General features: G+C 38.3%; 1 long non-coding RNA gene across 2 annotated transcripts; it reads right to left on the reverse strand.

The window, feature by feature from the left end:
- Window positions 1-924: 924 nt before the first annotated feature.
- On the reverse strand, window positions 925-3,508 carry LOC311299086. Of its 2 annotated transcripts, none has more exons than XR_014629054.1 (5): window positions 3,434-3,508; window positions 2,649-2,704; window positions 2,382-2,540; window positions 2,096-2,258; window positions 925-1,245 (listed from the first exon to the last, which is right to left on the reverse strand). It is a non-coding gene; the product is annotated as an uncharacterized lncRNA (long non-coding RNA). The 2 variants fall into 2 exon arrangements; XR_014629055.1 differs by having other exon boundaries at window positions 2,623-2,704; window positions 3,434-3,484.
- Window positions 3,509-26,758: the final 23,250 nt, after the last annotated feature.

Below are 26,758 nucleotides of genomic sequence, written 5' to 3' on the forward strand. Positions count from 1 at the left end.
AAGATAGGAGAGTATTCATCTGAATGTCTGGCCATGGCTTGTGGTGTCCCACAGGGCTCAGTGTTGGGACCAAAGTTATTTTTATTATATATTAATGATATTTGTAAAGTATCTGAAGTATTGAATTTTGTATTATTTGCAGATGATACAAACATATTTGGTTCAGGGGACAGCTTACAGCAACTCTTGGAATTAACCACTTCAGAATTTAAGAAAATAAAACAATGGTTGGACATCAACAGGTTATCGATAAATTTGAGTAAAACTACATTCATGGTATTTGGAAACTGTAAGTCAAATCATCAAGCACAGATACAGATAGAGGGTGTTAACTTAGAAAGAGTACATGAAAATAAATTACTTGGAGTGATCATACACTGTAAAAAATTCACCCGTAAATTTACAGTAAAATACTGGCAGCTGTGGTTCCAGCCCTTTACCGTAATTTTACGGTTTCAACAATGCTGTTATTTTACAGTAAAATACTGCTCTGTGGTTCCAGCCCTTTACCGTAATTTTACGGTTTCAACAATGCTGTAATTTTACAGTAAAATACTGGCAGCTGTGGTTCCAGCCATTTACTGTTATTTTACGGTTTCAACAATGCTGTAATTTCACAGTAAAGTACTGGCAGCTGTGGTTCCAGCCATTTACCGTAATTCTACAGTTTTTAATTTTATGGCTGTGCTTCACAAATTACTGGCAGTAATGGTTCCAGCTATAATTCTATAGTATAAAAAGTTAGAATATAAATACTGTTTTCTATTTACTCTATTGTCCGATATCTATTAACATCCCTATATTTACTCAATGGAAAAAATGAAGAAAATATAGATTATGGTACAGTATTGTTTGCCATTTATTTAAAACAGCTAACAAGTTTTAACAATACACTAACAGTTAAGGAAAAAAAGTCACAGAAAATACATTGTAAAATTTAATGTGAGGAACCAGTAGGCAAACAAAGAAACCTTACATTCAAAATGTCACATCAGCATCCAGGCAAGAGAGGAATTCTGAGTCTGAGAGGAAAATATTGAGAACCAATGGATGAAAAATCCTTGATAGAGGCAAAAAAACTGCAGAAAACATCTCAAACATCTCATCTGAAAGATCTGGCCTGAGAGGAAGTCCGGATCTGAGAGGACAAGGGATCCAATGGGTGAAAAAACGTCAAACGGCAAAAAACAGCCAAAACGTCCCACATCAGCCTTTGACACATCTGGTCTGAGAGGAAATCCAGATCTGAGAGGAAAGAAAATCAAGAAAATCTTAGTGGTAAAATAAATCACATGACAAAAACTAGTGATCACATATTCTACGAACACTTTTAAAAGAGACATAAAATGATCATGTTATTGTACATAACTAATCTTAGAGATTATCTATACTTTACTAAACACATCTCATTAAATATTCACAGTGCTGCAGTAAGTGAACTTCTTGTTACTTAATGACCCACGAATGTTTTTTTGTTTGTTTTGTTTTTGTAATAGTTGTTCATGATTCACTTGTTTGTTCTGAGCAGTTAAACTGTCCACTGTTCTTCAGAATAAAATCATCCCCCTGGCACCCTATATAACTAATGAGTAGTTCTCATTGTGAAAAGATGGATGTTAAAACCATGCAGTCACTATTGTAAAGGGTTTAATTGTTCAGAATGTGCTGGAAAACCAAAGACTGTGCAAGACATGGTGGATTTTTCTGAAGAACATTGGGCAGTTTAACTGCTCAGATCAAACAAGGTACTCATGAACAACCATCACAAAACAAAAACAACATTTGTGGTTCATAGAGGTAACAATGTAGTCACTTACAAAATGTACATTTTTATTACACTGCACTGCGAGTGGCTAATGGGATGTTTAGTAAAGTCATGAAAGATTATAATTGTTTGTGTAGCTAGCTTAAACACTTTGTTTGTCTATACATGTGACTGATGAAGACATTTTATGACCAATTAATGCAGAAAATCATCCAATTCCAAAGGGTTCAGATACTTTCTTACCACTGAATATGAATGTAGTTAAGAGGTGTTGATTCTTTTAGGAAGCTGCACAAATGTGAGTGTCAGTGGACATTTAAGTTTAGTTACCTAGACGAAGTTCCATTCAAAATCGATGAGGTTCTTCAGGAGAGAAGCAACTTTGGGATTGACAGTGGCAGACTTCTTGCTGACAAGTTTTCCAGTCTTCTTTGAAACCACCTTGCCTCTGCAGGTCTTCAAACCTCTTTCAGGGTTTATCCCAACAAATCGTCTAAGGGTAATAAAAAAAAACACACCCACACACACATTAAAAAATAAAACTTACAAAATCTACCTTTTATCAATTTAAATATTGGATTAAATATAAAGGGTACTATAAAAGGTGATAAAATACCTTTGAATGAATTCCAAGGTGCCACATGCCTCCTCTAGATACTGAAGATTGAAGACGTAGAACATTGCAAACATGGTTGCTATTGCAGTCAGGAATCTTGGTTGTATGCCATCACAAACAACACAATCATCCAGCGTTCAATACAGTTCTCTGCCCTCCCTGAAATGAATTTTATTTATTTTATTTTATTTTAAATAACAGTTTACACACAATATTCTCAATTTTCTGATTATTTACTCACTCTAAGGCCATCCATGTGAAACTCACCAAAGATTAGGGCTGTGTACTGTCTCAGTAAAACATTTACATCAAGTGAATGATTCCTAGAAGAAAAAAAAGAAGAAATAATTATTATTTCGTCATCTTAAACCAAGCAAAGACATTCGACGTCGAGCACGGAGAACATTGAATAGTGAAATGCCTCAGCTGTTGAGAACTGTCTGTCTTCAAAACTTGTTTCGCGCCGACAAGTCGAGAATATCCGCCTCGTCTTTCAGAAATAACCTCTTTGACATTTTAATAGTATGTAAGTTACATGTGAATCTCACAAAAACACAGGTAACAGTTACTCGCACCACTATCTATTTTGCTTTGAGAATTTGAACAGCTTTACAACATAATTTGCATGGAAACTAAACAAATTGACCACTAACTTTTAATTATTATAATGAATCTGGATATTTCGAGTAGTTTTGTAATTATTCTCCATCTTATGTGCATGATATTATACGATTTACATTAATGCATCTGGTAAGATTCGCATCGTGTAACATTACTGAATCAGAAATTCATGTAAATCGAGTTAAGGGTTACTACAAATGAAAGCCAAACTAATTTCTAAATGGTAACTTAACTTTAATCAAGCAAATAGTTCGCCGTGATAATCGGAGCTCAGAGAACATTCATTAGCAGGCGAAATGCCTCAACCGTTGAGAGCTCTACAAAACGCGATTCGCGCTCAGTAACAGCACAATCAAAAATACCTCATGAAAAAGGCGATTGTACAGGTTGGGGGAGCAACATAACAGAATAACAGTAAAGAAATAACTTACCTTGAACAGTGTCCTTCTTTAAGACCGTCTGAGTGTTGCGAAACAATTCTGTTATTTGACTGCTTTCTGTTCGAAATAGACCGCGTTGAAGATGCCCCGCCCCCACGTGCTATTTTTTTACAGTCCAAGACTGTTTTTTTCCAGAAACAAATGGGTTTACACATAAATGCTGTAAATTTACGACAAGTAATTAATTTATGGAACATAGACTGTAAATTAACAGGATTAAACTGTTTATTGAAATAACAGTATTTTACTGTTGGAAATTCACTGTATTTTTACAGCAATTTTTAACAGTGTAGATGAAAAGATTTGCTGGAAGCCTCACATAAAATACATCGAAAACAAACTGTCCAGAAGCATTGCAGTTCTAGCAAGAGCTAAGCACATACTGGATCTTAAATCTCTTCGCATCCTGTACTGCTCATTATTGTTACCTTATTTGAATTACTGTGTAGAGGTTTGGGGAAGCACTTACCAACATTCACTACAGCCACTCATAATGCAAAAAAGAGCTATGAGAATCATTCATAATGTCGGATTTCGGGAACACACAAATTCATTATTTTTGCAGTCTAGATTATTAAAATACCACGATCAAATTACATGTAACATGTGTTCATGCTCACATATTTAACCATTATTCTACACTGCTCTGTTCCTCCTTGAAAAACAGTCGGATGATTTCCGGGTTCTATGAAATATTTGTCGCCAGAACTATTAATCCAATACGAACACCAAATCAAATCAAATCAAACACAAAACCATGTTTAGCATGCCTGTAGATAAACAAGCATGTAGATAAACAATACATAAAAGCTATAATCAAAGAATAATTTACACTGATCACATAAACGACAACAACCACGAACATTCCAAGTTCGCTGCGCTGGTGATATTAAACAGAAGTTTGTATGTGTTTGTCGGATAAGTTAAATTCAATTCAATTCAAATTTATTTGTATAGCGCTTTTCACAATACATATTGTTTCAAAGCAGCTTTACAGAAAGTGCATTTCAGAAATGTACATAGAGAAATACAGTTAGTTAATCATGTATTGATTTAGGGCATAAACATAACGCCAGCATCGAGTCGTCTCTTCACTTGCTCGATCTTTCAGGACTAGCCGTTTCGCGAATCCTTCATCGAAGGAGGGGTTTATGTAAATATTGGCTTAGTGATGTCAGCAAGCCCGCAGGAATGTCGTATAGTCCCTATACCGGCCGTTTTCTGTAGTTCTTAGAAATTGATTTTTTTAAAAGCAAATATCTCCCTTTGCTTTAAACTTTGTAACTTTGCAGATGTTGTTTATGCTCAGACAGCAACACACACTAACTAAAGTTAGAAAAGTGAAATTGTGTTTACCACCCCTTTAAGGGGAAGGGGAAATTTTAAGACTAATAGATTTAGAACAACAAGGAAAAGATTATGTTTATCAATCTGCGGAGTTAAATTGTGGAATAAACTAGATGAAAACTTAAAGCAATGCCCTAACATATCCCTTTTAAAAAAAATGTATACAGAAAAGATTTTCAAGAAGTATCAAGAAGCACTGTAGTGAAAGTAGGAGTGCTCCTTTGTTATGATTTTAAATACTTGTTAGTAGTCACTTTGATGTATGTATGTAGGTATGTTTATGTGTATGTGAATATATATATATATATATATATATATATATATACATATGTATATGTATATGTATGTGTGTATGTATGTATATGTATATATGTATATATATATATGTGTGTATAGGTGTGTGTATGTGTATGTGTATGTGTATGTATATGTGCATAGATGCAGATAACAAAATAATAATGATAATAATAATAAAAAAATTAATTAAAGGAATGTAAGAATTAAAGGGGTAGGAGTACATAAGTTTTACTTCTCCCTACTCCTTTTCGTACATGAGATAGAAGTATATTCACACAGGAAAGTAAGGTACTTTGTTTGCTACTTATCTGTTGTTGTTGTTTTTTTCTTTTTTTTTAATGTTTTGAACATTAAACATTATTTTATATATTCTTCTCTCATGTTCGAAATAAAGATTTCAATAAAAAAAAAGGATATTTCTTCCAATTAAGGAATATAGCGAAATTGAAACCTTTTTTTTTTTTTTGTCTTTTAATGATTTGGAAGTTGTTATGCATGTTTTTGTTACGTCCAGATTGGACTATTGTAATTCATTGTACTATGGTATTTCTCATGCATCACTTTCACGTCTGCAGTTGGTTCAAAATGCTGCTGTCAGGTTTTTAACCGGGCTGTATAAAGCACTTTGGCCAACGTGTGTTGTTTTTAAATGTGATTGATTGATTAAAATGTCCTCATAATTCCACTCTCCCTCCTAAAAGTGCAAGTAGTTCATCCATTAAAGGGGCATTTCACCCATTTGAACATTGTTTTTTATTTAAAGTGGGTCATGTAGTCGAAATGTAAAAGAAATTTTGAATTTGGTGCCTTTGTGACCGAGAAAAGACAAAAAATAACTTCAGGACGCATTTGTATGAAAGACAACAACTCCCACAATGCACCACATTGCACAGCTCCGCAAGCCACTCCCACTAATCCAGAAAGTGCATATCTGCCTATAAGAGAAATCAATCTTCCGTCTACAAGTCTAGCTACCACCAGAGCTTGAAATTAATTTCACATTCACACAAAATGTCTAGTTAGTTGGCGAACTCATTAGTGCATTACTCCTCGTTTGTATTTCTTTCGAAAAGGTGAATTATTGCATGGTACCTGGATGTTCAGTCAGAACATATGCGGTGCGAAACTAGGAAACTAGTTCACAACACAAACGTCCGTGTCCTCGTCTGATTCAGAGATTTCGTCCAGGAGAAATTGTCATCGTTGAAATTCTTTGCCACAGACGGACTCTATCTCTGTGTTCGTAGCGGTTCGTAGTTGCATAGTGAGATCACCGGCGCCACCAGTCCGCCCTAACCCGAGCCAGTCCGGGCTCCTCGTCCGCGGCAGGCAGGTCTTCTGCCTCGGCTGCTCTTCGCTATAATGCGGCTTGTAAAGGTAGCCACAAACACCTGATTCAAGCATCAGACTTCCGAAATCCTCTTCCTCTAGTCTATATCATATTGAGCACTCTCCTCCACTATTGTCATAACTTTACATCTGTCTCCACAGCGCCTGTTAGCTTAGCTTCAAACAAGATGGAGGATATTGCTTTCAGTTTCAGAGAGTAAAGTCCCACCCACTGATCTGTAATAGGTCTGTAGCATGAGCGGGTCCCGCCCCCTGGGAAAGATGAGGAACGAGTGCTTGTAGTCTCAACAGAAATCCCCCCCTCTTACACTTCCTCCTACAATGACGCAAAATGACGATTTTTGCGTCATTGTAGGAGGAAGTGTAAGAGGTAAATAACGGATTTCTCCCGTCTCAGGGGAAAATGAGAGAGTGTTGCACGACCATTCAATAGTATGACTGGGTTTCTAACAATGCAAAGCTTAATGCAAATGGGTGAAGTGTCCCTTTAATTCCAGTGAAAGTCTATTACTGTCACAAACATCGGATAGGCAAGGTAAACTATATTGCAGGAGTGGATGAGAAAGCAGAGTGGAAGGTGACACGGGTAAATCAACTGGCAGGAGATGGATTATAGAATTACAGGGATTATAGAAGGTAACAATTTTAATGTTTCCTTCTTTAGTCCACATTTCAATGATTAAATATTCCAGCTCAACTCCTTTCCCCAAAACTCTATATTGTATGATTTGGTTTAAAAATAGTATACACCCTCCTCCCCTACCCTGTCTTCTATCTCTGCGTATACTATTTAATAACAAACTCTAATGCTGGTTTTAACCAGGTTTCTTGGACACATATGATTTCTGGTTTCTTTTTAAAATCTTTGATAAAACCTTTCAACTCCTGGCCATTTGATATCAAACTTCTCACTTTCCGTAAGACTTCCCGGTATCCCATCTACTTCAGGTCTCTTGTTGAAATCATCCTATTATACACCTCTAATATGGAAGTAAAATAATGTCAAATGTTTTTGAAATAAAAAAGCCTGTTGAATTGCACTACTTGAAAAAAATAAGCATTGCATTAACCATGGTTGCATTTTAATGCATTGTATTTTTAGGGCTTGCATTTTTATGGGCTGAAATTCAACAGGGTTGAATATTTAAGCTGTGAATATTTCAATTAAAAACATTTCAAACACATTTTCATTATTAAAAATTCAATAATCCATATTCACCTTTCATGTTTCACTTCCAAAATATTCAAACTGTTTAAAAATACAACCTATAATATTCAACAGGCAATTTTCGGTCCATTTTATTTCGCTTTGCAAATTCGCTTCCACAAATTCAGTGGTTCAAATTCGACAGTAAATTCAACATTGACATCCAGGAACTGCAGGAAAAGCAGTAGATTGCCGAGCATACTGTCCATCTGCTGTTAGTCGACCTCACCAGCAGGTGGTGCAAGCGCATGTTGTTGACGAAGACCAGCAACAGTTAGAACAAGCCATTCATTCATAAAACTCATTTACAGCAATGTAAGTGTATTAGTGATTATTATGACGGCTGTTTTATGTTAAATTCCGCATAAACACAACCAGCATACAGTATGTTACCCTGTGCTGCCTTCACAATTACAACATTTTTCATGCACCATATCTTCACAATCCTCAAATGATCTCCTCCAGATTTGGGACACCTCTGCTTTCCTTTAAAAACCACCGCTACTTGCCCATAATTCTGACAGCAGCGAAGCGGCATAACTTTGTAGCAGCGAAGCAGAGGAGGGATGTAAGGTCAAGTCATGTCACCTTTATTTATAGCTCTTTTTACAATACAGATTTTGTCAAAGCAGCTTTATAGTGAAAACAAAGTTTGTTTTGTTGTACTGCAGCTCTAGAAGAAAATAATGTCATTGTCCAACTTAAGCAAGTTCAGTGTTGATTTATTCCTGTTAAAAAGTAATTAATTTAGTTAATCTATACAGGAACTCTGGAGAAAACAGTGATATGCCATCGTCCAGCTCAGTTCTCATACAATGGTGTCAATGCAGGCAGATCAATAATATTGTTGAATATTAAGTGTCCCCAACTAAGCAAGTGCGGCAAAATGTTCTATTAAATAAATATGAATAACCGCACTCTCTAGTTTAGTTTAGTTTAGTTTAGTTTAGTTTAGTTTAGTTTAGTTTAGTTTATTGGTTTATAATAATGTGGACAACCTCTTTTAATGAAAAGAGCAGCTTTAGCCTCTACGGCTAATTTCCAGCTGTAGTCCCCAGCCAGTTGTTAATTGGCATACATCAATAAATACATTACAATTAAAACAAGGCTTAAGCAAGAGCTTAGACAAACAAACAAGGTGGCACAAAATTAAAACAGACAAGCAAGCACAAATTGCAAAGACATAAAAGCAGGTCAAGCAATAAACTAGAGAAAATTGACACAAAAAATAATCATAATCTAGTTATATCTCATATTTATTTATACCATGTCCACACAGACACGTTTCAGCCTAAGCCATCTCCAGTGTGTGGTGTGAAACACCAAAATGATTGCTTTTCAAACATCACAGGTGATTAACGTCATCAAATCATCTGCACCGTCAGATGCATCAGGTTACCAACATTGTAGAAACACACAGGGAATAACACAACAAAACAGGCCATAGATAATGCTCACATGTAACCCTTATAAACAATTACCAAAAAACAAAAAGACATGAGTAAAAAAACAAGAAAATATTAATAAAAGAAAAAAAAATTAATAAATTAAGTAAATTGAACACAAATTTAAACATAAGAATTAAATTGATTAAATTGATTTCAGATTAAATTGTTTCACAAGAAATTCACCGGATTCGACCCTCTCTACTGACTCTCTATTGCTATATTAGTGGACCTATGTAGGAAATAGTGAATGAAGGTACAGGGGGTGATTTCGAACACAGCCTGCTGGAGATTGCAAGAGGAATGTTTTCTTTGTGTATTTGTGTATGCCACTGCTTATACATGATCAATTTAGTTAATGTAGCAGCAATAATGAGTCACTCCAATGATCAATTATGCATCATCAAGATTCTTGCCCGCCAGAGGAGTTTGTGGAGGATTTTATCATGTAAAGCCATCTTGTATCATGGGAGGAGGGTACTATACTGCCCTACAAAGGCAAGAGACCTTAACTCGCTAGAGTGTGGAACTGAGAAAAATGACTTTAAAGATTTTTAGATTTCCCGCCAAATTAATTATAGGTAGGACACTGGAAGTCTGGCAATTAGATGTTTTAGTAATGAAAATTATCTACATAAAAAAATCTTGAGCTCAAACTTGACTTTTGACCACTATTTTAAAGGGGTCATATAATGGTACATGCACTTTTACAAGTTGATTGTACTGAAATGTGTGTTGGCAGTGCCTGTACACAACCATCATAAAATGATAAAAATCCATCCAGTGTTTTTTTTTTAAATCTTCTTATAAGTTTTCCCCCATCTCAAATCAAGCCGTTCGACCGTGTGATGTCACACGGTCGGACGCCCCTCCCACGATTGTTGATTGACAGCAGCGTTTCAACACAGACCCGCCCTCGCTCGTGAGCGAGCTGTCAATCATAGTCCGCGTGGACTGGTGTTATGCCGAATTTCGACCCCCGCCAAATTATTACCCCCCTAGTATTGGTAGGTAATAATTTGTCAGGGGGTCGAAATTCGGCACAACACTGGCGCGGTCAATGTTGATACGCTGGAGCACTGTCTATGAGCAGAATGGCCTCTAAGCGATTGTGGTGTTCTGTTCTTGGGTGTAATAAGGAACACAGCAGTCATTTTGATGTTCCTAAATCCGAACCGCTGAAGACGCAGTGGCTGAGTTTGTTTTCGAAGGGAATATTCTCCACGATCAACGTCAATGCTTTCATGTTTGCGTGAATCATTTCACACACCAGAGTGCTTTACAAACGAGGGTCAGTAACGTTATAAAGCTGGTTTTGATAAGAAGCTGCTCCTGAAAAAACGATCGGTACCAACTATTCGTGTTCCTGCTGCACCTCCAGAATAACTGAAGTGAGTGTAACGTTTTATTAACCTTTATATTAATTTTATATTAATCTTTGCAAATCGCTTGCTGCACGCTTCATGATGAATGCGGCTGTTTACACTCAGGGTACATTATGGCATGTTTTCTATGTACGATGTTCTCAATATAATTCATAATCAGTTATGGTTATTGTGTTACAAACGGTGTACGCACAGAACAGAGGGGCGGGGTGAGCAAAGCTCATTATCATTTAAAGACGCATGCACTTAAACGGCGTGCTGAAAACAGAGCTGTTTTTGACCAGGTAAAATGAGTGTTTTCTTACAATACTAATGAGAATTTTTAATTAAAGTATATTACAAACTTTTAATTTAGATCCTAAAGAATCATATTAGCTTGTACAAAAATGGCATTATATGACCCCTTTAAAGTTACTGTACTCTGCCTTTGTATTTTCAGCAAAAAGTGAGAAGTCATGCCAAGGCAAAAGGCAGTAATATTTGGTTGCTGATCACCTGTATAAAATCTAGTGATCATGGCATTTATTTTGTATGATTTACAATGACTTATAGCCATCTACTTATTGCTATCCTATGCTTTGGTTGCATTCTGATGGCATTATTAATACATTTGACATGACGAAATACCTCCAAATATATATTAGTCCAGAGTTGGTTCGACCGTGTTCAGGGCGGTGCTGAAGGCGCCGGCGAAGGTTTGGCACTCTGCCAGCTAGATGCATGAGTGTTTCAACCAGAACAGGTGTTACAATATATTCGGTTCCTGAAATATTTGGTTCCAATGGGTGGAGCTACCATGAATATTCACGAGACCATAGCGTGGGCGGGGCGACAAATACAAGCGAGTGGAACAGAAATTATTAGCGTGAGCGCCTCAGATCGCGTTTTGTCCTAAACTACTCCTAACTGTTCGTTTCTCACGAATGACTGAGATTAAGCTTTTTAAATGTCTATTATTCCATGTTTAAATAAATATTTACAAATATATTCTTGTGTTTTGATTCTGTCTCCCAAAGTTGTCTGTAGGCTATTATTGAAATAGCTTTTATGTTATAGGATGATAGCTCAAGACAACATAGGCTACTTGGAGTTGCATGTTGTTGCATGCTTTGAATGTTGCTTTACACTCAACTAAAAATCTTTTTGATACACAACTGTCAAAGGTTATCATAAATGTTAAGCTTCTGTTGCTTTAACAGCTGTTTTCTCTAGCAATGCTTTAGAACGCTGGTCAAAGTAAGTGATAATTATTTCAATTGTATTGATGTATACATAGCAAGGTCCAACTAAAGTAATGTTATACTCAGTTTGTGAAATTTGTAGTTTTGAATGTACCATTCCAAAGGTAACTGCACTTAATTGTAATAAAACAGAGACACAACTCTAGCAAATTGATTCATTTAATTTAGTTTTTTATTTGGCACTGCCAAATTTCAAATTTTCTTTCATTGATATCATGCATGGGAGTACAAAATTAAGGGTGTTTGCATCTAGGGCAAATAAAAACCTCAATGTATAAAGTATAAGACCTCATCTAAAAGTAGTATGTTTTGATCATGAAGAGACATTGAAATCACTAAGTGTTTCTTAACTCACCTCTCGTTGTGAAGGTCTGTGCCCTTCTAAGAAGGACATATTTTGCATTTTTTTTAGAAACACCATGAGGAACCTTTTAAGATTTTTTCAATTCATACAAGTTTTTAAACATTTCCTTATCTATATTGACAGCCAAAATGACAAATTCAACTAAGATGGGTAGGTTTATTTATATGATCTGTGGTTGAGACTCGTTATTCTTTTAAAACATCACCATAGCTAATTGGTTGTTGAATGCTTCACAAAATGAAGTTTTATGTAACAAAGTTCGGGAGGAGCATGTTCAGGTAATCATCCAATCAGCACAAGAAGAAGCCAGTATAAATAAAGCCTTCCCTTACCTCCTGTCTCATGACTAATTTCTCAGCATCCCGCCACCACCCCATCACCTCACATTCGGCTGGGTCTGCTCATAGATACCTATGATCTATACATTTATAGGGGAGAGTACTCTGGGGTCGGGCCGAATTCCGAGCTCGGAGCCCTCCCCCCGGACAGCAAGCCAAATACGCATTATAATATTACATCAGATTTCATTAACATGTGAACTCGTGAACTATATGTACTGAACCAATTATTTATTGGCCAAAACTGTGTACAATAGTAAATTGCACAGAAATGAGGTCAGAAAAGAAGTTTCTCAGGTGTGGTGGGATATGGACATATAATTGAAAAGTATTCTCATTTAAAGAATATAATATATATAATTTTTGTAATATAAAACAATATGCATAAAGTTATCTACCTATCCTAAATATGATCTAGACTGTTTAAAATTGATAAACAAAAACATCTGCCTCAACATATTTCTGTGTAAAAATTGAGTTTTTTTTTAAGTATTCATTCATTAACTCGCAATTACTTTTATAGTAAGATACAGTGTCTTAAAATTACATATTTTATTCATATTCATCTGTAAAAACAAGAATGTTAGACAAGAGAAAAACATGGGATCAGGGCAAAATTAATACAGCAGGACTAATCAAATATTTACTATATCACTGTATTCAAATATGTATTTATAAATATACCTTTCCTTAATTTTTTGGTATACCCATGCCTTCTACACCAGTGTGTTTTTGTGTTCACTTGTTTACAAAAAGATTACATAAGAATGATAACATTACTAAACTGATAAGATGTAGGCCTAATTTTTATCATTAATGGTTAGTCATTATTATCAATTAAGTTGACCAACGTTCTAAAGAATTGCTAGAGAAAACAACTGTTAATGCATCTAAAGCTTAACATTTATGATAACCTTTGATAAAGTAAAGGTTGTGTATCAAAAAGATTTTCAGTTGAGTCAGTATAAAGCAACTTCCAAAGCATGCAACATGCAACTCCAAGTTCTTATGTTGTCTTGAGCTATCAGCTTATAATTTAAAGGCTATTTTAATAATATGCAGACAACTTTGGGAATAAAGACACAAGAATATATTTGTAAACATTTATTTAAACAGCAATCACACACCTTTAAAAATCCTAATCTCAGTCATTCATGAGAAACAAACAGTTCTATAGAATGTCAGCAACAACTAATCTGGGAAAATTTGGAGAAATATGCCTTTATTGTAGGTCTTGCAATGCTTCCTACAGGATCAGGTCTGTAATAGTTCAGGTAAACTCAGAGTACATGCTACAAAACGATGAATTATTTATAAAATATATACGACTAGTTTAAGCTTAACTTCGTTCAACTTTATTACCTGTTTGAAATAAATAATCCATAAAACAAAACGAGGCGCTCACGGTAATAATTTCTGTTCCACTCGCTTGTATTTATCGCCCCGCCCACGCTATGGTCTCGTGAATATTCATGGTAGCTCCACCCATTGGAACCAAATATTTCAGGAACCGAATATATTGTAACACCAGTACCCAAACTAGGTGAGACGGGGCTTTAGTTCTTTGTTGTATTCATCTGTTCTGGCATGTGTAAAATGTTTCTGTCAACTCTGCATATATATCCTTCGCAATCGATATCGCAGGTTTGTCGACCATATTAAATGTTCTGACCGCGTTTGTGCAGGATAAAGCTCTGAGGACATCAGAATTTACAGGGACTGATGGCAACTGTAGTACACAGGCTACACCGTCATTACAATTTTAATGGACAGTAAAACAAAGGCAGATAACCATACAATCTGATAGGTAGCATTATTTGATATAACACCGGCACAGTAACTTCATATTGACGCGTGGCTAAACACAGGCATAGTACCGTAACTCAATTTGAGCGTTCCAAAACAAAGCCAAAGAGCGGTAACTGGTGTTATGGTGTTCTGCCTTGGTTTCTCATGGGCTTTTGGCAGTTACTGTTAAGACAACTCATTATTTTGTCAAAATTAGCTGTCAAAATTAATCATGTAACATTTCAACCTCCAGTCTGTGATATGGGTGTTCCTCAAGGCAGTATTCTTGGACCCTTACTTTTTCTTTTATACATTAATGATCTCCCTCAAGTGTGTAAATACTCAGAATGCTTACTGTATGCTGATGATACTGTGATTTTTTTTTCTCTGACTCAAATCTTGATGTCATAAATTCTAAATTATCATTTGATCTTCAGTTCTTACATGACTGTTTGAAAAAGAACCACTTGACCATGTATGTATTTTCACTCACCTAGAAAAAGTCTCTTTTATACTGATCCTATTACCTTTGCAAATCAAGATCTTGTCATTACAAAGACTTATAAATATCTTGGTGTGTTACTTGACACACACCTTACATACTGGGATCACATTTCTAATTTAACAAAAAAGCTGAATCAGAAACTTTATGTGTATAAAAAGATTAGATCATATCTTTTATTTTCTGTTTCTGAAACTTATCTACATGCAATTGTGTTTTCAACAATGTCCTACTGTCTTCCAATCTGGTCTCTTACAAAGGAAATTACTTAACCAATAGCACGATTATATAATCGAGCTCTCAAGATCCACAGTAATCTTCCAAAGTGGTCCCACCATTGCATTGCACTCACACGTTCACACGCTCTGACTTTCCATAATTATATAAACAGTCACGCTATTACATTTTATTTTCAGATTTAAAATAGCACTTCACCAACACTTGCTGCACTTCTTCCGATTCACAATATGAGACCAGTACGCCTCACTAGGTCAGTTTCACAGGCACTTATTCCAGTCCCTCCATACAAAAACAACTATGGTCAGAAATCCTTTTTTCATACATAAACCAAAATTTGGAATGATATTCCCCATCACATCAGAACAATACCATCCATCACATATTTCAAAAAGGCATACAAACTGTTTCTTCTAAACAGTTACACTTGTACTCACTGATTGTTTATTTATTGTCCGAGTCCTGTTTGCACTGTTTGTATTGTTGTTTTTAGTCGTTTGTATCTGTCTAGCCCATGCTAATGTCTCGTAAGTGTTTCTGACTTCATGTGCTGTAAATTGTTTTTTATGTTTTATGTTCTGCAGAACAGGAACCTGCTGGAAACCAGTTTTTAAACTGAGTCAGGCCCGTCTAAATTGTAACTTAGTGTTACTTTTAACCTTTCCTGTATAATAAATGAAATGTTTTTTTTGTTTTTTTTAAACAACGGAATTGACTCAGGATACTTATCCACATGATAAAGGAGGTCTTGAATGTGCCAAAAATATCAATAACTAATTTTCGACCAAAAACGAAGTTACAGTCTTTTGCCTTTGCACGGCAGTATAATGGGCCGTTGGACCCGATTGGACTATGACATTAGTCAACTGATGTCAGGGGGAGATTCCAGTTGCATACTGGCACAAGATGTAGATCTTGCTCTGCAGTTGAGTGGGTCCTCTTTTATGTTGGAAGAAGCAGAGGAGGGTTCCAATCCCTTAAACTAACTAAACAGTTCCCTCCTTCTTGTCCAAAACCTCTTGTGTCCTCCAATCCGGGCTCTCCATTGACCACAACATAGGAAGGGAAATAAATCCTCTAACTACCCTGCACTTCAGTGCTCCAAAGTCCAGTGTTACCATATCTGATGGTCCCGGAGGACCTTCCATTGTCATCTGTATTGCCTGTGATAGCTACTGCAATCTTGTGTGCTTGGGGCGTACACACAGCGACAGTTCCCCCCAAAACAGCGGTGTCTGCTGTAGCTCCTTCAGACTCAGCCAAGGAGGCCATCTCGTAACTCTCAGTGCCCCCTGTCACGGGTCATGGAGGCCATACCTGAACATTCTGTGTTCCCAGTTATTAACTCACCGTACCCCCTGTCAGCTCTGTTGCCACAACAGTGGGCATCTCTGAACTCTCTGTCCGCCCTGTCACGGCCACTGAGACTGTCTCTGATCTCGCTGTGCTCCCTGTCACGACCACTGAGACTGTCTCTGTCCACTGTCTCGGCCACTGAGACTGTCTCTGTCCATGTCTCTGTCCACTGTCTCGGCCACTGAGACTGTCTCTGTCCACTGTCTCGGCCACTGAGACTGTCTCTGTCCATGTCTCTGTCCACTGTCTCGGCCACTGAGACTGTCTCTGATCTCACTGTGCTCCCTATCCCAGCCACTGAGACTGTCTCTGATCTAGCTGTGCTCCCTGTCACGACCACTGAGACTGTCTCTGTCCACTGTCTCGGCCACTGAGACTGTCTCTGATCTCGCTGTGCTCCCTGTCCCGGCCACTGAGACTGTCTATGTCCACTGTCTCGGCCACTGAGACTGTCTCTGATCTCGCTGTGCTCCCTGTCACGGCCACTGAGACTGTCTCTGATCTCGCTGTGCTCCCTGTCATGACCACTGAGACTGTCTCTGTCCACTGTCTCGGCCACTGAGACTGTCTCTGATCTCGCTGTGCTCCCTGTCCCGGCCACTGAGACTGTCTCTGTCCACTGTCTCGGCCACTGAGACTGTCTCTGATCTCGCTGTGCTCCCTGTCACGGCCACTGAGACTGTCTCTGATCTCGCTGTGCTCCCTGTCATGGCCACTGAGACTGTCTCTGATCTCGCTGTGCTCCCTGTCCCGGCCACTGAGACTGTCTCTGTCCACTGTCTCGGCCACTGAGACTGTCTCTGATCTCGCTGTGCTCCCTGTCCCGGCCACTGAGACTGTCTCTGATCTCGCTGTGCTCCCTGTCCCGGCCACTGAGACTGTCTCGGATCTCGCTGTGCTCCCTGTCCCGGCCACTGAGACTGTCTCTGATCTCGCTGTGCTCCCTGTCCCGGCCACTGAGACTGTCTCTGATCTCGCTGTGCTCCCTGTCCCGGCCACTGAGACTGTCTCTGATCTAGCTGTGCTCCCTGTCCCGGCCACTGAGACTGTCTCGGATCTCGCTGTGCTCCCTGTCCCGGCCACTGAGACTGTCTCGGCTCTCGCTGTGCTCCCTGTCCCGGCCACTGAGACTGTCTCTGATCTCGCTGTGCTCCCTGTCACGGCCACTGAGACTGTCTCTGAACTTTCTGTGCTCCCTGTCACAGCCACGGAGGGCGTATCTAAACTCTCTGTGCTCCTTGTCTCTTTTCACCTGGCCCCACCGTGGTTTCCTACTCCACTGGCTTCATCATGGTATAGGCATTTACAATGAGAGCGCAACTGTAGTGGTGTTCAGCTCTGCCCTGGTGCTGTTCTGTCTGCTCCACGATGGTGGTCTCCTGCTCCGTCAGAGCCACCAGTTCCTCCAGCTCTGCCCTGGACCTCCGATCCTCTGGCTCTGTTGTGGCCATTAAATTCTCTGGCTCCATTATGTTCAGTAGTCCCTAGGGCTCCAACGTGGATTTCCATCCCTCCTGCATCGCCATGGTCTTTTCATTTGCAGAGACCGACTCTTTCATGTTCTGTGGCTTAAGCCTACCAACACTCCCTCTTGCATGCTCCACTGCCACCTCCTTCCTGAACTCTGTTCTTGTTGATCATCGCGTATGGCGCCAGTGTTTAAGGTTTACTTTCAGTGTTTACTTTTATTTTGTATTTTTTGTATTTTTATTTTCCATAGTTGCCCTAGTTTGTTACCATAGTGTTTGATTACCCATGTTATCCCGTGTATATATACCCCTATATTTCAGTTCTCTTTCGCCGGCTGTCGTCTTTGTGTTAATGTACAAATCTGTTATGTTTGTGTTTCCCTGTAGGATTATTCTCCTCCTTCTTCGTGTGGATTATCTTCTTTCTTAATTTAATAAATGTACTTCTTGCAAATCGATCTTTGCCTCACATCTTTTCCCTAGACTGTTAAGTGCAAATTGTGCATAGATCCCACCATCAGAGTACCTTTAAAGTGAAGACATGTTTGAGACATTTTAGAGAAAGAGACATGCCATATCCAGGGAAATGTGATCATTTCTGGTGTCATGATGAACACAAGGACTAAAACTGGATTCATGGACACACAAGGGAGTATGTATATTCTCAACTGTAGAGGTTGATGTGCAATTATCCCATCAAAACCCATGCATATGCAAGAAAATGTTTTTTTGAATAGCTGTCCACTGTAGTGACCTCTGTGTGTAAAAGGGGTAAAACCAAACTGTCCAACCTAAAACTGGACAGATGGCCACCCTATTTAGCATTCATTTGGCAAATATTGCTGTTTACAGGCTCATCATTTTCAGCTCCTCACATTCTTACCCGCATTCTTCTAAAAAGCATTGTGCTGGCCACTGTTTGGCCTTGATTTGATGGCTTCTTTGATTTGATTGGCCATCTTAAACATTTTGACATAGATCAATAATAACCAGAAAGACTTCAGAAAATGCCCTTTAAATGATTTATGACATATACAACAGTAAGAATAGCATGACCTATTACTCATGATTATTTTACTTCAATATGATTGGTTGAATCTGTGCAAAGCAAAAAACTGGCAGAACAAATTTAATTACTTCGTCTTGTGCTGGTCTGCGACACGTCACGTCATCACGTTGGAAAGGTCATGAAAAAAAGAAGAAAATAATAATAATAAATTAAAACAAAGATGTCGGACGATTTTGAAGTTGGAAGAGAAAATAGCTGTGTCCCAATTTAGGGGCTGCATCCTTTGAAGGCCGTGTCCATCGAATTGCAAGGCCGATGCGGCCTTCGGAGGACGCACCGAGACTCGTTTAAAGGGGAAAGTATAGCCGACTGTGTCATTGCGGCGTGACAAATGCTGTCCCAATTCGAAGGTACTTCGAAGGCTCCTTCAAAATGCGGCCTGCAAATACGTCCTTCTTTTCCCGTGAATGCAGGATACATCATAAGGATCCTTCGCAGCCTTGCCTACCCCAGAATTCATTGCACGCCGGAGACGAAATGGCCAGATTACACTTTTAAATGTAAGTGTTGTATTTCAATTGAATTGAGTAATCTAATGTATCTAATGCTAAAAATGTACATAATAATAATAAAAAAAATACAATAAAGGTTCAAATGTTGACTTATGTTACCAGTATGTGATTTTACATAGGCTAGTAAATACTCTAGCTAGTAAATACTTTATTATGTACATAAATTGCCCATGGTGAACTCCGATGTGATGCTCCGATTGATCGGCCGCCGATCATGATCGTCCGATATTGGCAAAAAATAGCTTGATCGGCGAACCCCAAAAAATCTGACCTCCTTTACCAGTAGAAATTGCTATTTGTGTGTTCAAAATATTTCTGCAAAAATTCTGTAATTCATTAATCAAGAATGCCTATAAAAAAAAACATTAAAATTCATTAGTAATAAAAAGTGTAAACCCTGAATAACAATTGTTTATTGAAACTTCTACAGAATTATGGAATTTCATAATTTTTTTATATAATTTTTGTATTGATCTACATCATTATAATAACTATTTAATAAAAAAAAAATATTTATATGTATTGCCACTCCCAGATTTTGTAAATAAAAAAAAAGTTTGAAAATAAGCAGCTTTGCAGATGTAAATTCAATTTCAATTTCAATCAATTTATTGCCATGTCAACAAGTTGATAGGAATTTGTCTTAGTACAACTCTCAGACGTAAATAACCTAAAAGACAAACATCATAAGTACAAAAAAAACAGACAATGTTCACCAACAATACCCAGCAAACAGTAGGACATTAGACCAAAACCCCGCAGAAAAAAGACAATACCCCTCGGCAGAGAAAGTTCACAGTGCATACCGTGATAAAGTGCTGCTAGCAGTCAGTGCAAGTTCAGATGTCTGATAGCCAGAGGGTAAGTGCTGTCTCTGAAGCGTGATGTGGAAGTCTTAATGCTCCTATATCTTCTTCCTGACGGAAGGAGATTAATGAGATGGTGAGCAGGGTGAGAATGGTCCGCTATGATGTTTTTAGCCTTTCTGATTATTCTGGTGGAGAAAAGTGAAGAAAGTGAAGGGAGACTACAGCCTATAATTTTTTATGCTCTGCGTACTACTCTTTCCATCCTAGCTTTGTCCTGAGCAGTTGTGTGACCGAACCAGACAAGCATGGAAAAAGTAAGCACGCTTTCAATAGTTGACCTATAAAAGTGGGTCATGGCAACTCGGCTGACTCTAAACTTTTTGAGCTGCTGCAGAAAGTGGAGTCGCTGGTGAGCTTTACTGATCTTAAAATTAGTGTTGAGCTCCCATGATAAAGATTCCTGGATTGTGGTCCCAAGGAACTGGAAGGAAGTGACCCTCTCCACCTCTACCCCATTAATGGAGAGCGTAGGGAGGGGACTAGGGGTCCTTCTAAAATCCACAACCAGTTCCTTGGTTTTTGGGATGTTAAGAATCAAGTTATAGCTTTCGCACCATTTCACCAGCCCCTCCACTTCTCTGCGGTAGTCAGACTCATCTCCGTTAGTAATAAGACCAACTACAGAGATATCGTCAGCAAACTTAAACAACAAAACTGAACTGGTGTGTGATTGACAGAATTGTGTGTATAAAGAGTACAGAAGTGGGGAAAGGACGCAGCCCTGAGGGGTGCCAGTGTTCAAAAACAAAAGTAGAAATATCTTCAAGGGCTTTCCAATATTGTCTTGAGAATCACTGACCTAAGTTGTCTCCATACTTCTGCAAGTCACAATCTGTGTATTTCTGCTCCATCTGTTCAGACAAATCACTCATTATTTAAATAACAAAGCCCTAATTATTCATAGCAGGTGCCGGTCTCATCCTCAGACATGCAGACGCGACTCAGTTTGACACGCTACATAATGCAGCTATCGTACAAATTGGACTCTGGACACCTTAAAACACTCCTTACACCAAACTACTCATCTAACTGAACTCTTATATCTACCATATAACACTGAGCCGACTGTGTTTTGTTTTGATCTAAACGTAACATTCGGTCACTGTGTTGGTTGGTGTCTCCCCTGTGGCTCTCTAGAGATGCAACGCTGTAGAGGGAGAACAACCAACAGCAGGAGACTTTACTGTCACTGGTTTATGGTAACCATGAAACATTGAGCTACTGGAGATATTTTAGTCACCCTCGAGGGTCGTCTCCTCTATTACAGGTCAGGTGAAAAGGGGACAGAGAAGTGACATATTGAAAAAGGAATCCTTCAAACTTGGTGATTTTAAAGACATTATTTTCTTTATGTATCATACCCATTTTCATATATTGTTATGATGATGTCTTCACCTTATACACTACCGTTCAGTTCAGGGTCAGTAAGGTTTTTAGTTTTTTTTAAAGGGGTCATTACATGGATTTCTTTTATTATTTTAATATGTTCCTTAAGGTTCACTTATAATTATATAAAGTTGCTTGCACAATGTGAAAAAAAAAAAATTCAACCCTCATTCTGAGCCTCTGTCTGAAATGATCCGTTTTTAAGGGGCGGCTCCTTTAAGGCTTGTCAGTAAATGGCCACTGTTATGATTGGCTAACTTCATTGCATAGGAAACAGTATCAACACCCTCTCGCATGCAAGTGTTTTGAAAACATTATCCATATAAAACCATAATTTACAGACAAAGCATTATGAAATCCAGTGTTTCCCTGGATGAGCCCTGCTCACTCGCTCTGTTTGGTTTCATTACAGCAGTGTTTCTCAAACTTGGTCCTGGAGGGCCACTGTCCTGCACAGTTTAGCTCCAACCCTGATCAAACACACTTAGCTGTGAGTTTCTAGTGATCCTGAAGACATTGATTAGCTTGCTCAGGTGTGTTTGATCAGGGTTGGAGCTAAACTGTGCAGGACAGTGGCCCTCCAGGACCAAGTTTGAGAAACCCTGCATTACAGTGTGCTCCTTAGCACTGGGAGCTCCCTCTGCTGTCCATAAGGTGCCTCTGCGCACCAGCCATTTCAAACCCAGCCTCCAGTATTTGAGCCACGCCTCCTTATTTGCATACACTCCTCAATCCTCAATCCTCAAATGCCCAATCCTAAATCCCCAAATTCCCAATCCTAAATCCCCAAATCCCCAATCCTAAATCCTAAATGGCTAAATGATTAAATGCCCAATCCTAAATACCAAATTCCCAATCCTAAATCCCTAAATGCCCAATCCTAAATCCTAAATGGCTAAATGACCAAATGCCCAATCCTAAATACAAAATGCCCTATCCTAAAAACCAAATGCCCAATCCTAAATACCAAATGCCCAATCCTAAATACCAAATGCCCAATCCTAAATACCAAATTCATTTTCGACTTAGACTTTTAGTTTTCGACTTAGACTTTTAGTTTGAAATTTAGAATTTTAGTTTTCGTTTAAGACTTTTAGTTTTAGACTTTTAGTTTTAAATCTGACCCAATAATCCCTCCATACTGTGAGGCCTAGCAAGTTTTGGTTTGAAACATTTTGTGGCCAATTGTTTAATTTTAATATATTAAAAAAGGCTACATTTTACAAGTAGCCTGGGCCTAAATGTGACCTCATCCCATCCCAAGTTCATCTAATGTGGGTTGGTAACTATCTGCTTGGCCTCCTTATGCTTCTCTGCCTTGTTATTTATGAAGGATGGCATTGGCTTACAGTAGCTTACATTATTTAATTTTTTGGATCTGATGTAGTTGGTTCCTCAACTACATCAGACGTTCATAATAATAACAGAAAAAAAAACTTGCTATAGTTTTGTCCTTTTTTCCTTTGTGGCAGTAACCAGTTTTGGTGTATCAAGTTTTACATTTTGCTGCCAACAATTAAATAAATAGTATTAAGAGGCTACAATTTCCAAGTATGCCTACTGTAAGTGTAATTTGATCCCATCCCATTAAGCTGATCTAATGTGTGTTGGTCTGCCTGACCCCTCTTTGTTTGGAATAATTTTATGTTACTCTGCCTTATTTGGGAAAGATGGCCTACAGTAGCCTTAAGTTATCTAATTTTCTAAATACAATTAAATAAACACTTGGTGGTTCTTCAAGATCTTGCCTGTAGCCTATTTCTACTGTTTTTGTTTTGTTTTGTTTTTTTCCAGTACAGTTAATACATAGTTAATGTCATTTCTACAAATGGTGCAAACTCTGCTAGATTATAGATAAAAGATTCCCATTCCCCTGCCATTCTGTGATAGGCAATGATCGGCAATCGGCAGATCATGATTTTGGTGATCGGTAATCGGTGATCGGCCCCAAAAATGCTGATCAGAGCATCTCTAATGTATATATATATATATATATATATATATATATATATATATATATACACTCACCTAAAGGATTATTAGGAACACCATACTAATACTGTGTTTGACCCCCTTTCGCCTTCAGAACTGCCTTAATTCTACGTGGCATTGATTCAACAAGGTGCTGAAAGCATTCTTTAGAAATGTTGGTCCATATTGATAGGATAGCATCTTGCAGTTGATGGAGATTTGTGGGATGCACATCCAGGGCACGAAGCTCCCGTTCCACCACATCCCAAAGATGCTCTATTGGGTTGAGATCTGGTGACTGTGGGGGCCATTTTAGTACAGTGAACTCATTGTCATGTTCAAGAAACCAATTTGAAATGATTCGAGCTTTGTGACATGGTGCATTATCCTGCTGGAAGTAGCCATCAGAGGATGGGTACATGGTGGTCATAAAGGGATGGACATGGTCAGAAACAATGCTCAGGTAGGCCGTGGCATTTAAACAATGCCCAATTGGCACTAAGGGGCCTAAAGTGTGCCAAGAAAACATCCCCCACACCATTACACCACCACCACCAGCCTGCACAGTGGTAACAAGGCATGATGGATCCATGTTCTCATTCTGTTTACGCCAAATTCTGACTCTACCATCTGAATGTCTCAACAGAAATCGAGACTCATCAGACCAGGCAACATTTTTCCAGTCTTCAACTGTCCAATTTTGGTGAGCTCGTGCAAATTGTAGCCTCTTTTTCCTATTTGTAGTGGAGATGAGTTGTACCCGGTGGGGTCTTCTGCTGTTGTAGCCCATCCGCCTCAAGGTTGTGCGTGTTGTGGCTTCACAAATGCTTTGCTGCATACCTCGGTTGTAACGAGTGGTTATTTCAGTCAAAGTTGCTCTTCTATCAGCTTGAATCAGTCGGCCCATTCTCCTCTGACCTCTAGCATCAACAAGGCATTTTCGCCCACAGGACTGCCGCATACTGGATGTTTTTCCCTTTTCACACCATTCTTTGTAAACCCTAGAAATGGTTGTGCATGAAAATCCCAGTAACTGAGCAGATTGTGAAATACTCAGACCGGCCCGTCTGGCACCAACAACCATGCCACGCTCAAAATTGCTTAAATCACCTTTCTTTCCCATTCTGACATTCAGTTTGGAGTTCAGGAGATTGTCTTGACCAGGACCACACCCCTAAATGCATTGAAGCAACTGCCATGTGATTGGTTGATTAGATAATTGCATTAATGAGAAATTGAACAGGTGTTACTAATAATCCTTTAGGTGAGTGTATATATATATATATATATATATATATATATATACAGTACTGTGCAAAAGTCTTAGGCATGTTAATACACACATTGTACACATGCATGTAACAACATACATTTACTCTGGATTAAAGTATAATTTTGAAGTACTTTAGATTGTTATTCAACTCCACTTCATCTCAGAGGCAAACATTGTACTTTTTATGAAAAACAGACTTTTTACACATGTATATTAGATTATGATATTAGATTTTTTTTTTTAAACTATGAACAGTATATAATAGAAACACTTAAAATATGTCCTGGAGGGCCACTGTCTTTTGAGTATGTGAGTTAATTTCTTTTATTCCTCCTCTTTCTGAGAAGATCTCAGTGACTGGCAGCCGTCGACTGAGTCAGCCCCGCAAACCTGTTTGTGGACAGTGGAAATATGCACTGATCCCAGATGATATCTTTCCAGCAGAGGCTTTACCAGCGTCTCTATTGTGCAGCTCATCCAGGATCTCCTGCTCAGCTCAATAACAGTCTTACAATCTATTTTATGTATACTGTTAATTTAAACTTTTATTTTGTTTTTCGTATTTTAAATGTAACTTATCTTGTAAATAGTTGTAAGTAAAAATGAATAGAACAATTTATTTTCTATCAAATGTACAAATTCATTGACAAGAAAATTACAGAATAATTTATTACATTTACCAACGCTATCTCACAACCAATTCGTACGAATTCGTACAAATGATAAAAAGTTGGCTAATTCGTACTAATTCGTACGACCTCACTCGTATGAATTTGTACGATTTGTCTAAACCCACGTGATGTGTAGGTTTAGGGGCGGGGTCAGGGGTAGGTCATTCGTATGAATTCATACGAATTGGCCAATTCGTAAAATATGTACGATTTTGCAAAAATCTTACTAATTCGTACGAGTCAGGTCGTATGAATTCGTACGAATAAGCCACCTCGTAGAATTACAAGAATAAACAATGCACATAAAATATTTTTTTGTTTCATTTACAAACTATAACTCACATAAAAATAATGCATACGATTTTTTAATTAACAAATTTGAATTCACATAAGCAAAAGTGTATTTAATCTGTCAAGAAGAGAAAACAATCTGTGCATTCTCTCCCTGCTCTCCTGTGATCTCCTCTCCTCTGTCTCTCTCTGAAACTTGATGTCCTCACTAGCTCGAGGGAGCTGCAGTTTGCTTACAAGGCAAACAGATCGACAGCTGATGCGATTTCAACTGTTCTAGAGCATCTAGGACAGACCAACACCAATGCCAGGATTCTCTTTGTTGATTACAGTTCAGCCTTTAACACTATAGTTTCATACAAACTAATCACGAAACTACACCATCTGAGGCTAGATGCACACACATGCAACCGGATTTTGGACTTTTTAACGGACCAAACACAGACAGTAAGGCTGGGAAAACACACCTCATCCACCCTGTCCTTGTGTACCGGAGCACTGCAGGGTTGTGTTCATAGCCCACAGTTTTTTCACACATGACTGTGTTGCTACTAACCCCACAAACCATATTGTCAAGTTTGTGGATGACACTACTGTCATTAGACTGATAACAAACAACAGTGAAACATAAGAGGTACAGAGACTGCACACACACATGGTGTGATGGCCTGCTGGTGAACTTCTACCACAGTGCCATCGAAAGTATAATAACATACTGTATGACATCATGGTGTAGTAACTGTAATCAGGCTTGACAGGAAAATTCTGCAAAGTATTGTAAGTACATCACAGGATACCATTGGGACCCAATTACGAGACTTAATGGACTTAATGTACACCTCACTTTGCTTGCCGAGAGCTCGAAACATCATAAAAGACCCATCTCATCCAAGCCATCGCCTGTTTAACCTTCTGCCATCTGGGAAGAGATACAGGAATATCACTGCT

This window comes from Rutilus rutilus (genome assembly GCF_951802725.1).
Source record: "Rutilus rutilus genome assembly, chromosome: 10".
Taxonomy (NCBI): domain Eukaryota; kingdom Metazoa; phylum Chordata; class Actinopteri; order Cypriniformes; family Leuciscidae; genus Rutilus; species Rutilus rutilus.